Source organism: Rhipicephalus microplus, unplaced genomic scaffold (genome assembly GCF_043290135.1).
Source record: "Rhipicephalus microplus isolate Deutch F79 unplaced genomic scaffold, USDA_Rmic scaffold_394, whole genome shotgun sequence".
NCBI classification, from domain to species: domain Eukaryota; kingdom Metazoa; phylum Arthropoda; class Arachnida; order Ixodida; family Ixodidae; genus Rhipicephalus; species Rhipicephalus microplus.
In genome coordinates this window covers 75,001-87,500 of record NW_027464958.1, presented here as the reverse complement: position 1 = coordinate 87,500, position 12,500 = coordinate 75,001, and the positions used below count along the sequence as shown (strand labels likewise).

Genomic DNA, 12,500 nt, shown 5'->3' with positions numbered 1-12,500 from the left:
CCCGGCAGACGCGGTTTTCGCGCCGCCCCGGCTGACGCGGTTTCGTGCCGCCCCGGCAGACGCGGTTTTTTGCCGCCCCGGCTGACGCAGTTCGGACTTGGCACTTTTTGGCTGAGCCTTGCTGGCGGCCCACTCACTCGATCGCCATGTCTGTTTGCCACAGTTTTCCCGGTGGTGCCGCACCCGGGCTCGCCCCGGCAGACGCGTTTTTTTTTTCTTTCGCCCCGGCTGACGCAGTTTTCGCGCCGCCCCGGCAGACGCGGTTTTCGCGCCGCCCCGGCAGACGCGGTTTTTTGCGCCGCCCCGGCTGACGCAGTTCGGACTTGGCACTTTTTGGCTGAGCCTGGCTGGCGGCCCACTCACTCGATCGCCATGTCTGTTTGCCACAGTTTTCCCGGTGGTGCCGCACCCGGGCTCGCCCCGGCTGACGCAGTTTTCGCGCCGCCCCGGCTGACGCGGTTTCGTGCCGCCCCGGCAGACGCGGTTTTTTGCGCCGCCCCGGCTGACGCGGTTTTTTGCCGCCCCGGCTGACGCAGTTCGGACTTGGCACTTTTCGGCTGTGCCTGGCTGGCGGCCCACTCACTCGATCGCCATGTCTGTTTGCCACAGTTTTCCCGGTGGTGCCGCACCCGGGCTCGCCCCGGCAGACGCGTTTTTTTTTTTTTCTTTCGCCCCGGCTGACGCAGTTTTCGCGCCGCCCCGGCTGACGCGGTTTCGTGCCGCCCCGGCAGACGCGGTTTTTTGCGCCGCCCCGGCTGACGCGGTTTTTGCCGCCCCGGCTGACGCAGTTCGGACTTAGCACTTTTTGGCTGAGCCTGGCTGGTGGCCCACTCACTCGATCGCCATGTCTGTTAGCCACAGTTTTCCCGGTGGTGCCGCACCCGGGCTCGCCCCGGCTGACGCAGTTTTCGCGCCGCCCCGGCTGACGCGGTTTCGTGCCGCCCCGGCAGACGCGGTTTTCGCGCCGCCCCGGCTGACGCGGTTTTTGCCGCCCCGGCTGACGCAGTTCGGACTTAGCACTTTTCGGCTGTGCCTGGCTGGCGGCCCACTCACTCGATCGCCATGTCTGTTTGCCACAGTTTTCCCGGTGGTGCCGCACCCGGGCTCGCCCCGGCTGACGCAGTTTTCGCGCCGCCCCGGCTGACGCGGTTTCGTGCCGCCCCGGCAGACGCGGTTTTCGCGCCGCCCCGGCTGACGCGGTTTCGTGCCGCCCCGGCAGACGCGGTTTTTTGCCGCCCCAGCTGACGCAGTTCGGACTTAGCACTTTTTGGCTGAGCCTTGCTGGCGGCCCACTCACTCGATCGCCATGTCTGTTTGCCACAGTTTTCCCGGTGGTGCCGCACCCGGGCTCGCCCCGGCAGACGCGTTTTTTTTTTTCTTTCGCCCCGGCTGACGCAGTTTTCGCGCCGCCCCGGCAGACGCGGTTTCGTGCCGCCCCGGCAGACGCGGTTTTTTGCGCCGCCCCGGCTGACGCGGTTTTTTGCCGCCCCGGCTGACACGGTTCGGACTTTGCACTTTTCGGCTGTGCCTGGCTGGCGGCCCACTCACTCGATCGCCATGTCTGTTTGCCACAGTTTTCCCGGTGGTGCCGCACCCGGGCTCGCCCCGGCAGACGCGTTTTTTTTTTTTTTTTCTTTCGCCCCGGCTGACGCAGTTTTCGCGCCGCCCCGGCTGACGCGGTTTCGTGCCGCCCCGGCAGACGCGGTTTTTTGCGCCGCCCCGGCTGACGTGGTTTTTGCCGCCCCGGCTGACGCAGTTCGGACTTTGCACTTTTTGGCTGAGCCTGGCTGGCGGCCCACTCACTCGATCGCCATGTCTGTTTGCCACAGTTTTCCCGGTGGTGCCGCACCCGGGCTCGCCCCGGCAGACGCGTTTTTTTTTTTTCCTTCGCCCCGGCAGACGTGGTTCCCCCCCCCCCCTCCGTCTTTCTTTTTGTTTTTTTTTTTCGCCGCGGCTGAAGTGGATTTTTCGGTGCCTCGACGCCCCGGTAGTCGCGGTTTTTCCGTTTCCGCACGGCCCCGGCTGACGCTGCTCGGTCACAGTCGCCTTTTGTGGTGATTGCAGACTTCTTGAGCGCGGGTGTTTTTTTTTTTTGTTGTTGTTGTTGTTTTATTACGCATTCGCTCCAGCAGACGCTGTTTAGACTTTTTGTTTCCTCTTTTATCCTGCGACGAGGTGACGAGGTTTATTCGGTGCCCCGCCGCCCCGGCTGAAGTGATTTTTCCTGTCCCGTGCCGCCCCGGCTGACGCGGTTGGGACTTCGCGTTTGTTCGGCCGCCACGGGTTTTGGCGCACTCGCTCGGTTGCTTGTTGTTGCCACTTGTTGCGAACCCAGGTTTCTTGAGCGAGCGCGGGCGTTTTTTCTTCCTTTCTTTCTTTGTTCTATGTGTTAGCGAATCGGCCTTTAATATCACACGAGGACTCACAACCAACAATTTTCAGTTTGAAGTGTAAAAAATCTGCAGGTGTTGACGTAACTGACTTGCCCCGTACCCTTGAGTACATCCATGAAGTTCTCGTAGTACTACTAAATCGCATTATTCCAAGTGGAGAAATTCCCATAAACTTGCAAACCTCTACACGAAAATCGGTGCGCGTGATAAAGTTGAAAATTATCGTCCGATATCAAATGTGCCTTCTATAACACAAATTCTAGGAAAAAAAAAAAAAAAACACTTGTTCGCCGTTTTCTGCGCCGTGACTGGCAGCACTCCGGCGAAGCGAAACGGGGTCGATTCGAGCACGATATCGGCGTCTTTCGACGTGCTCGCCGGCGACCGTCGCACGAGTACGTCGCACGAGCGCGTCTGCCGGGGCGCCGTTTGCGAAGCCGACGCAAAAGTGGGAACCGCCGCTCGGATGATCGCCGCTTTCGGCAGAGTGAGTGTTGGCACTCCGGGGAAGCGAAACAGCGTGAATGCGCCCACGAAATCGGCGTATTTTGAAGTGCCCGCCGGCGACCGTCGCACGAGTACGGTAAACCGCGTCAGCCGGGGCGTAGTTCGGGACGCCGACGAAAAAGTGGGAAGCGCAACTCGGATCTTCGCCGTTTTTGCAGGAGTGAGTGGCGGCCCTCCTGCGAGACCAAGAAGCATCGATTCGTGCACGAATTCGGCGCCTTTCGACGTGATCGCCGGCGACCGTCGCTCGAGTAGGGCAAACCGCGTCTGCCGGGGCGGGCTTCGGGACGCCGATGCGAAAGTGGGAAACGCTGCTCGGATGTTCGCCGTTTTTGGCCGAGTGAGTGCTGGCACACGGGCGAAGCCAAACGGGGCCGATTACGGCACGATATCGGCGTCTTTCGACGTGCCCGCCGGCGACCGTCGCACGAGTACGGTAAACCGCGTCAGCCCGGGCGGAGTTCGGGACGCCGATGCGAAAGTGGAGAACGCCGCTCGGATCTTCGCCGTTTTTGGAGGAGTGAGTGGCGGCACTCCGGAGAAGCCAGGGAGCGCCAATTAGCGCACGATATCGGCGTCTTTCGACGCGCTCGCCGGCGACCGTCGCACGAGTAGGGCAAACCGCGTCTGCCGGGGCGGGGTTTACGACGCCGACGCAAAAGTGGGAACCGCCGCTCGGATGTTGGCCGTTTTTGGCAGAGTGAGTGCTGGCACTCCGGCGACGCGAAAGAGCGCGAATGCGCCCACGAAAGTGGCGTATTTGGACGTGCGTGACGGCGACCGCTGCAGGAGTACGAAAAACCACGTCAGCCGGGGCGAGCGACACACGGCGGTCTGGGTGCTTATCGCTGCTATTATAGGGGCACCCCGGCAGACGCAGAAAAAAAAAAAAAATTTTCGACCTTCTTTTTTGCTGGTCGAGCTCGGGTAACCCAGGTCGCAATGGGAGCCGCGCACGAAAGCGGCGTCGCGAGACGCGTTCGCGGTCGCTAGTCGCACGAGCTCGGCAACCGCGTCAGCCGGCGCGGAGTTCGGGATGCCGACGGCTAAGTGGGTACCGCTGCTCGGATGTTCGCCGTTTTTGGCCGAGTGAGTGCTGGCACTCCGGTGAAGCCAAGGAGCGCCAATTCGTGCACGATATCGGCGTCTTTCGACGTGCCCGCCGGCCACCGCCGCACGAGTACGGCAAACCGCGTCTGCCGGGGCGGGGTTCGCGACGCGTACGCAATAGTGGGAACCGTCGCTCGGATGTTCGTCGTCTTTGGCCGAGCGAGTGCTGGCACTCCGGCGAAGCGAAACGGGGCCGATTCGGGCACGATATCGGCGTATTTCGACGTGCTCGCCGGCGACCGTCGCACGAGTACGGCAAAGCGCGTCTGCCGGGGCGAGGTTTGCGACGCCGACGAAAAAGTGGGAAGCGCCGCTCGGATCTTCGCCGTTTTTGCAGGAGTGAGTGGCGGCCCTCCTGCGAGACCAAGAAGCATCGACTCGCGCACGATATCGGTGTCTTTCGACGTGCCCGCCGGCCACCGCCGCACGAGTACGGCAAACCGCGTATGCCGGGGCGGGGTTGGCGACGCCGACGCAAAAGTGGGAACCGCCACTAGGATGTTCGCCGTTTTTGGCAGAGTGAGTGCTGGCACTCCGGCGAAGCGAAAGAGCGCGAATGCGCCCACGAAAGTGGCGTGTTTGGACGTGCTTGACGACGACCACCGCAGGAAAACGAAAAACCACGTCAGCCGGGGCGAGCGACCCATGGCGGTCTGGGTGCTTATCGCTGCTATTATAGGGGCACCCCGGCAGACGCAAAAAAAAAAAAAAAATTTTTTTCGACATTCTTTTTTGCTCGTCGACCTCGGGTGACCCAGGTCGCAGTGGGAGCCGCGCACGAAAGCGGCGTCGCGAGACGGCTTCGCGGTCGCTAGTCGCACGAGCTCGGCAACCGCGTCTGCCGGGGCGGAGTTCGGGACGCCGACGGCTAAGTGGGAACCGCCGCTCGGATGTTCGCCGTTTGTGGCCGAGTGAGTGCTGGCACTCCGGCGAAGCCAAACGGGGCCGATTCCGGCACGATATCGGCGTCTTTCTACGTGCTCGCCGGCGACCGTCGCACGAGTACGGCAAAGTGCGTCTGCCGGGGCGGGGTTTGCGACGCGTACGCAATAGTGAGAACCGTCGCTCGGATGTTCGTCGTCTTTCGCCGAGCCAGTGCTGGCAATCCGGCGAAGCCGAACGGAGCCGATTCGGGCACGATATCGGCGTCTTTCCACGTGCTCGCCGGCGACCGTCGCACGAGTACGGTAAACCGCGTCAGCCGGGGCGGAGTTCGGGACGCCGATGCGAAAGTGGGAAGCGCCGCTCGGATCTTCGCCGTTTTTGGAGGAGTCAGTGGCGGCACTCCGGTGAAGCCAAGGTGCGCCAATTCGCGCACGATATCGGCGTCTTTCGACGTGCCCGCCGGCCACCGTCGCACGAGTACGGCAAACCTCGTCTGCCGGGGCGGGGTTTGCGACGCCGACGCAAAAGTGGGAACCGCCGCTCGGATGTTCGCCGTTTTTGGCAGAGTGAGTGCTGGCACTCCGGCGAAGCGAAAGAGCGCGAATGCGCCCACGAAAGTGGCGTGTTTGGACGTGCTTGACGACGACCACCGCTGGAAAACGAAAAACCACGTCAGCCGGGGCGAGCGACCCATGGCGGTCTGGGTGCTTATCGCTGCTATTATAGGGGCACCCCGGCAGACGCAAAAAAAAAAAAAAATTTTTTTCGACATTCTTTTTTGCTCGTCGACCTCGGGTGACCCAGGTCGCAGTGGGAGCCGCGCACGAAAGCGGCGTCGCGAGACGGCTTCGCGGTCGCTAGTCGCACGAGCTCGGCAACCGCGTCTGCCGGGGCGGAGTTCGGGACGCCGACGGCTAAGTGGGAACCGCCGCTCAGATGTTCGCCGTTTGTGGCCGAGTGAGTGCTGGCACTCCGGCGAAGCCAAACGGGGCCGATTCCGGCACGATATCGGCGTCTTTCTACGTGCTCGCCGGCGACCGTCGCACGAGTACGGCAAAGTGCGTCTGCCGGGGCGGGGTTTGCGACGCGTACGCAATAGTGAGAACCGTCGCTCGGATGTTCGTCGTCTTTCGCCGAGCCAGTGCTGGCACTCCGGCGAAGCCGAACGGAGCCGATTCGGGCACGATATCGGCGTCTTTCCACGTGCTCGCCGGCGACCGTCGCACGAGTACGGTAAACCGCGTCAGCCGGGGCGGAGTTCGGGACGCCGATGCGAAAGTGGGAAGCGCCGCTCGGATCTTCGCCGTTTTTGGAGGAGTCAGTGGCGGCACTCCGGTGAAGCCAAGGTGCGCCAATTCGCGCACGATATCGGCGTCTTTCGACGTGCCCGCCGGCCACCGTCGCACGAGTACGGCAAACCTCGTCTGCCGGGGCGGGGTTTGCGACGCCGACGCAAAAGTGGGAACCGCCGCTCGGATGTTCGCCGTTTTTGGCAGAGTGAGTGCTGGCACTCCGGCGAAGCGAAAGAGCGTGAATGCGCCCACGAAAGTAGCGTATTTGGACGTGCTTGACGGCGACCGCCGCAGGAGTACGAAAAACCACGTCAGCCGGGGCGAGCGACCCACGGCGGTCTGGGTGCTTATCGCTGCTATTATAGGGGCACCCCGGCAGACGCAGAAAGAAAAAAAAAAATGGGGACATGGCGTGCGTCACCGTGCGGCTTCGCAGCGTTGCCGAAGTCGCCGAGCCCTTCGACTGAGCCGAACGGCGGACAGGGAACGTTGGTCGGCCGTTCTAACCTGTCGGTGCCACGCCGAGACGTCGTTAAGGAAAACCGCGTCGTGGGCCTCTACGACGCCGTCGAGTCGTTGTACGTTTGGTGTCCAGCGTGTCGGCGGCGAGTAGCGGACACGTCGTTCACGACTTCGGTCTTTCGCAGTCGACGCGAACTTGCGGAGAGTCGTGGTGCCTCACGTTTTCGGCAGAAACCGCGGCGGAATTTTCCCGTGCGTGCGCGCACGACCTCGGTGCTGTGCCGTCAGCGTAGTGTTGCACAAACTCGTGGCCTACCCAAGGTGCGGTACGTTTGCGGCCGTATCCTCGGTGGGAATTTCGTGAGTAGGGTCGCAAATTCTACGACCTCGGCGGGTTTGAGAGCGACGTAGACTTGTGGCACGCTCAACATGCCACACGTTTCGGGGCACACCCGCGGTGAAATTTTCTCGAGTACGCTCGTATTAGGGCCCAAGGAGGTCTGGGTACTTATCGCTGCTATTATGTGGGGGTTCTCGTGAGCGGCGTACGCGAAAGCGACCGGGTGTCTGATATGCGGCGGGCTTCGGCCTCGTCAAGCGTGTCCTCGGGTCTGCTCCAGGGGAATCCACGGCAGTCGTCTGCAGCCTCATCCGCTTGATGCGTTAGGGGCTGGTTGTCGGACGGTGCCGTTTTACCACGATATCGAGGTGTGTTCCGTGTCGTCCTCGGGCGATTCAGATGCGAAAGCGCCGAAGACGCGGGCGTGACCCGTCGTCTGGCGGCTTTGCAGTCTCGGCTCCGTTGCTAGTTCCGGCCGGTCCACCGACAGTGCAGCGGGCTTGGGCAACCCGCACGGCGCGACCGAGTCGATGCAACGAAAAAGAGCGAGCATGAACGTGCTTCTTGCCGCACGGCTCCCACTCGTCTTTCGGGAAGGTTGTGCCGTAGCGAGCTCGAACGCCGTCATCTCGGAGTGCAAAATAAGCGTGTTGGGGCGCCTGAAGGTGGCCTCCGCCGCACACAGACTGCGTCCGGCCCGCCGAGGGCGAGGACGGACGCGCAGTCGAACGATTACCTGGTTGATCCTGCCAGTAATCATATGCTTGTCTCAAAGATTAAGCCATGCATGTCTAAGTACATGCCGAAATAAGGCGAAACCGCGAATGGCTCATTAAATCAGTTATGGTTCCTTAGATCGTTTCTTCCTACTTGGATAACTGTGGCAATTCTAGAGCTAATACATGCAGTGAGCCTGGAGCCCTTTGGGTAACGGGTGCTTTTATTAGACCAAGATCGATCGGGTTTCGGCCCGTATTGTGTGGTGACTCTGGATAACTTTGTGCTGATCGCATGGCCACGAGCCGGCGACGTTTCTTTCAAGTGTCTGCCTTATCAACTTTCGATGGTAGGTTACTTGCTTACCATGGTTGTTACGGGTAACGGAGAATCAGGGTTCGATTCCGGAGAGGGAGCCTGAGAAACGGCTACCACATCCAAGGAAGGCAGCAGGCGCGCAAATTACCCACTCCCGGCACGGGGAGGTAGTGACGAAAAATAACAATACGGGACTCTTTTGAGGCCCCGTAATTGAAATGAGTACACTCTAAATCCTTTAACGAGGATCAATTGGAGGGCAAGTCTGGTGCCAGCAGCCGCGGTAATTCCAGCTCCAATAGCGTATACTAAAGCTGCTGCGGTTAAAAAGCTCGTAGTTGGATCTCAGTTCCAGACGAGTAGTGCATCTACCCGATGCGACGGCTCGGACTGAACATCATGCCGGTTCTTTCTTGGTGCACTTCATTGTGTGCCTCGAGATGGCCGGTGCTTTTACTTTGAAAAAATTAGAGTGCTCAACGCAGGCGAGTCGCCTGAATAAACTTGCATGGAATAATAGAAGACCTCGTTTCTGTTCTGTTGGTTTTTGGAATACGAGGTAATGATTAAGAGGGACGGACGGGGGCATTCGTATTGCGGCGCTAGAGGTGAAATTCTTGGACCGTCGCAAGACGAACTACTGCGAAAGCATTTGCCAAGAATGTTTTCATTGATCAAGAACGAAAGTCAGAGGTTCGAAGGCGATCAGATACCGCCCTAGTTCTGACCATAAACGATGCCAACCAGCGATCCGCCTGAGTTACTCAAATGACTCGGCGGGCAGCTTCCGGGAAACCAAAGTATTTGGGTTCCGGGGGAAGTATGGTTGCAAAGCTGAAACTTAAAGGAATTGACGGAAGGGCACCACCAAGAGTGGAGCCTGCGGCTTAATTTGACTCAACACGGGAAAACTTACCCGGCCCGGACACTGGGAGGATTGACAGATTGAGAGCTCTTTCTTGATTCGGTGGATGGTGGTGCATGGCCGTTCTTAGTTGGTGGAGCGATTTGTCTGGTTAATTCCGATAACGAACGAGACTCTAGCCTATTAAATAGGTGCGGGGTTCCCAGCACCTTACAACCTTCTTAGAGGGACAAGCGGCTCCTAGCCGCACGAAACAGAGCAATAACAGGTCTGTGATGCCCTTAGATGTCCGGGGCCGCACGCGCGCTACACTGAAGGAAGCAGCGTGTCTTTATCCCTGTCTGAAAAGACTGGGTAACCCGTGGAACTTCTTTCGTGATTGGGATAGGGGCTTGCAATTGTTCCCCTTGAACGAGGAATTCCCAGTAAGCGCGAGTCATAAGCTCGCGTTGATTACGTCCCTGCCCTTTGTACACACCGCCCGTCGCTACTACCGATTGAATGATTTAGTGAGGTCTTCGGACCGATGTCCGGCGCGGCCTTTCGGTTGCGCCGGTCTGTTGGAAAGATGACCAAACTTGATCATTTAGAGGAAGTAAAAGTCGTAACAAGGTTTCCGTAGGTGAACCTGCGGAAGGATCATTAACGGATTGTGAAGGGTGAGCGCCTCAGCTGCGTCTGCGCCCGACACTTTCTGCCGCTGACCCCGTTTGGACGCGGGGTCGGCTTTTCCCCACGGGGCTGCCTGAATGTGGAGCGGCACCCCGTGACAAATTGTTGCGCCCAGCGGACGCCAACACCGCGACCTTGGACGGTCGGCCAGGTGGCGGACGCGGGTACAAACGGCGCAACGCACTCATAGGTCGGCTTTCGACCCGCCACTGCACCGTGGCTCGAAGCGCTCGAAATGCGCGACCCGACCGCTGCGGGACCGCCTAGTACTGTAAACAGGAGCGGCGGAGCGCGAACGGCGAGTCGTGGTTACGTCGGTAGAAGGCGAGGCTGCGCGTTCCCGAAACGCCAGCCGAGTGCCCTCCCGACCGTTCGAGCGTGCAAGAACGAGACCCGACAATCGCGCGGCGACTGCCAAGTACGAGAGGAACGGCACAAGCGTCGGCGGTCGGTCAAGGAACTGGCGATGTGACGGGTCCGCTGTGCACCAGTGCATACCGTCCCGCCGTCCGCGGCAAGCGCCTCCGCGTCCTCGGGTGACGGAGGCTGCCGGTCGGTTCTTGCAGGCGAGGGATCTCGCTGGCACCGGTTCGCGTTGACGCGCGGCCGGTCATGGCACGGCGATGCGACGGCCGAGGTGCGCAGTACTCGATGGAGGAACCGCACGCTCCGATGACCGTCCCGCCCTCCGCGGCGTATGCGTACCGACCGTAATGGTTGCAGCAGCGCCGGCCGGCTTTTGAATTCGCCACACGAAACACGGTGCGAGATCGCGGTTAGGGGAGCGTCGACGTTGCCAGGCGTTTTGCTTGCTGCCGAGGGAAAGGCGGCACGGCCACGTCGCGCTCGTCGCGATTAGCGGGTCTGCGCGCTTTGGGAAGGTGCCGCAACGACTTGCCGAAAGAGGAAGCACGGAAGAACGAGGGACTTGGACGTCCCGACAATTGAACGCACTTGCGGCCAGGCCCTTGCTGGCTTCGTTCTTCCGCCTCGAGTAGGCTCGTACGCGGCTCCGGCGCCGAAAGTGGTCCTTGGCACCGACTTCGGTGGACGTGGGAAGTGCCGCGCAAGTACGGCGCGCCTGGCTCCACCTGTTGGCTAAAGTAGGCAGCCGGATCGGCATTTTGGTGTGCGGTGGCAAACCGTGGATGCGAAAAAAGCTTGTGCGATTTCGTGGAACAAAAAGCGGGGGTCCCCCTTTTTATGCGGAGGAGACCGACCCGCCCGCCGTGGTGAACCGCGACGCCACGGTAAAAACGGGAGAGGCTTGTCGATGGGACCGTGCATCCCGCGCTCCACGGAGGCCGGGAGGCGGCCGCCCGAGGAAATGTGTAGCCGTCGAGGCCCGCATCTGCGTGCACTCTTATCCAAATGGGTGTACCGCAGGCATTTTCTGGTTAGGCGGGCCAATGAGAGCGAGCACACAACGATACCTACGGGTCCGGCTTGGAGAACCGGCTTCGACGCCTCCCGAGTATTTATAGAGGGGTGGACCACGAAAGCACTCGCAAGTAGCGGAAGCGAAACGCCGTCCGAAACACACCGTTTGCTCGATTTGCGGCAGCCGAAAAAGGCGCGGCAGAGTTTTGGAGTCCAAGCGTGCGCTGAAAAGCGCCCTTCTTGGCCACTGTTTGGCCGAGTGCCAGAAACGTTTGGTTTTGACTGTACGGAATTGAACAAACACTTTTTCACGACTCTAAGCGGTGGATCACTCGGTTCTCGGGTCGATGAAGAACGCAGCCAGCTGCGAGACTTGGTGTGAATTGCAGGACACACTGAGCACTGATTCTTTGAACGCACATTGCGGCCTTGGGTCTTCCCTTGGCTTCGTCTGTCTGAGGGTCGGATCACATATCAAGAGAGCCTTCGGCGCACAAGGGAACGTGAGCCGTCGACTCGTTTTGACCGCGTCGGCAACACGGACAGCACGCTGAACACCTCACAGCGAGCGCCAACAGCGGCCACTCAAGGGCGAGACGGTGGCGACCGTCGTGCCAGAGCCCAACCGAAACGGGGGCGACCGACTGCATTGAGGATGTGGCACCTCGTTGAGACCGCCGCAGGACTTCGAGTCGGAAGGAAGCCTGCAGGGAAAGTGCGGTCGAGGTTGCGTACTCCTCTCTGCGACCGGGCGCGCAAGAGCTGCGAGAGCCACGGACGCGCAACTTTAACGCACGGTAAACACGAGGAGCGAAAGCCGGCCAGCAAAGCTTCTCCAGCCGTGCGCAAAGTGCGCGAGATCGCAGCCTTGCGTTGCGCTTGTTGCCCTCGAAGTAAGCAGGGTGTCCCGTAGACCGGGCGCTCGAACACGCTGCGGGGCCGTGCCTCCTCCAGGCTTTGCCGCGCGAACAGGGAACGTTCGCGCGCAAAGCGCAGGGAGGTGAGGAGGCTGCGCCCGACGTTTGCGGTTCGCTGCGTACGCGGTTGATGCGGAGAGCACGGCGCGACGACTTGCCGCGAAGCGGAAAAAGTCTCCCGCACGAGTTGGCGAAACGTTGGCGAAGCTTAAGGCGTTCTCGTCGTAGTCCGCCGTCGGTCTAAGTGCTTCGCAGTTCCCGTCCCGTTCAAAAAACTGGGCCACTCCAGTTGGGGCGGGGGCGACGCTACACGAGACGATGCCTCTCGCCAGGCTGCGTGGCTGCCCTTGCGGCGGCGGCGACTGGCCTCGGCGGTGTTTGGGCTTTCGACACGGTCGTTTATCACGCAACTGCTCGGACGACGCACGCGCGCAGCGGAATGCCGCTTGCCAGCCTTGTGAAGATGTGACCCTGTACAGGGTTGCGGGCGCACTTGGTAGGGCGTCGTACTCGGTTCGCGATGGGTTTACGAACGTGTCCCGTCACTTCCACGTCACACCGGTTGTGCGCCGCACGCGTGCAGCGGGGAAGCCGATTGCCAGCCTTGTGAAGAAGTGGCCCTGTACAGGGTTGCGGGCGCAC

At 60.8% G+C, this 12,500-nt stretch overlaps 2 non-coding genes across 2 annotated transcripts; both read left to right on the top strand.

Annotated features, from left to right (window-relative positions):
• Positions 1-7,722: 7,722 nt before the first annotated feature.
• LOC142794274 (small subunit ribosomal RNA) lies at positions 7,723-9,534 on the top strand. Its single transcript, XR_012892212.1, has one exon. It is a non-coding gene; the product is annotated as a small subunit ribosomal RNA (ribosomal RNA).
• Positions 9,535-11,253: 1,719 nt separating this feature from the next.
• On the top strand, positions 11,254-11,406 carry LOC142794283 (5.8S ribosomal RNA). Its single transcript, XR_012892221.1, has one exon. It is a non-coding gene; the product is annotated as a 5.8S ribosomal RNA (ribosomal RNA).
• Positions 11,407-12,500: the final 1,094 nt, after the last annotated feature.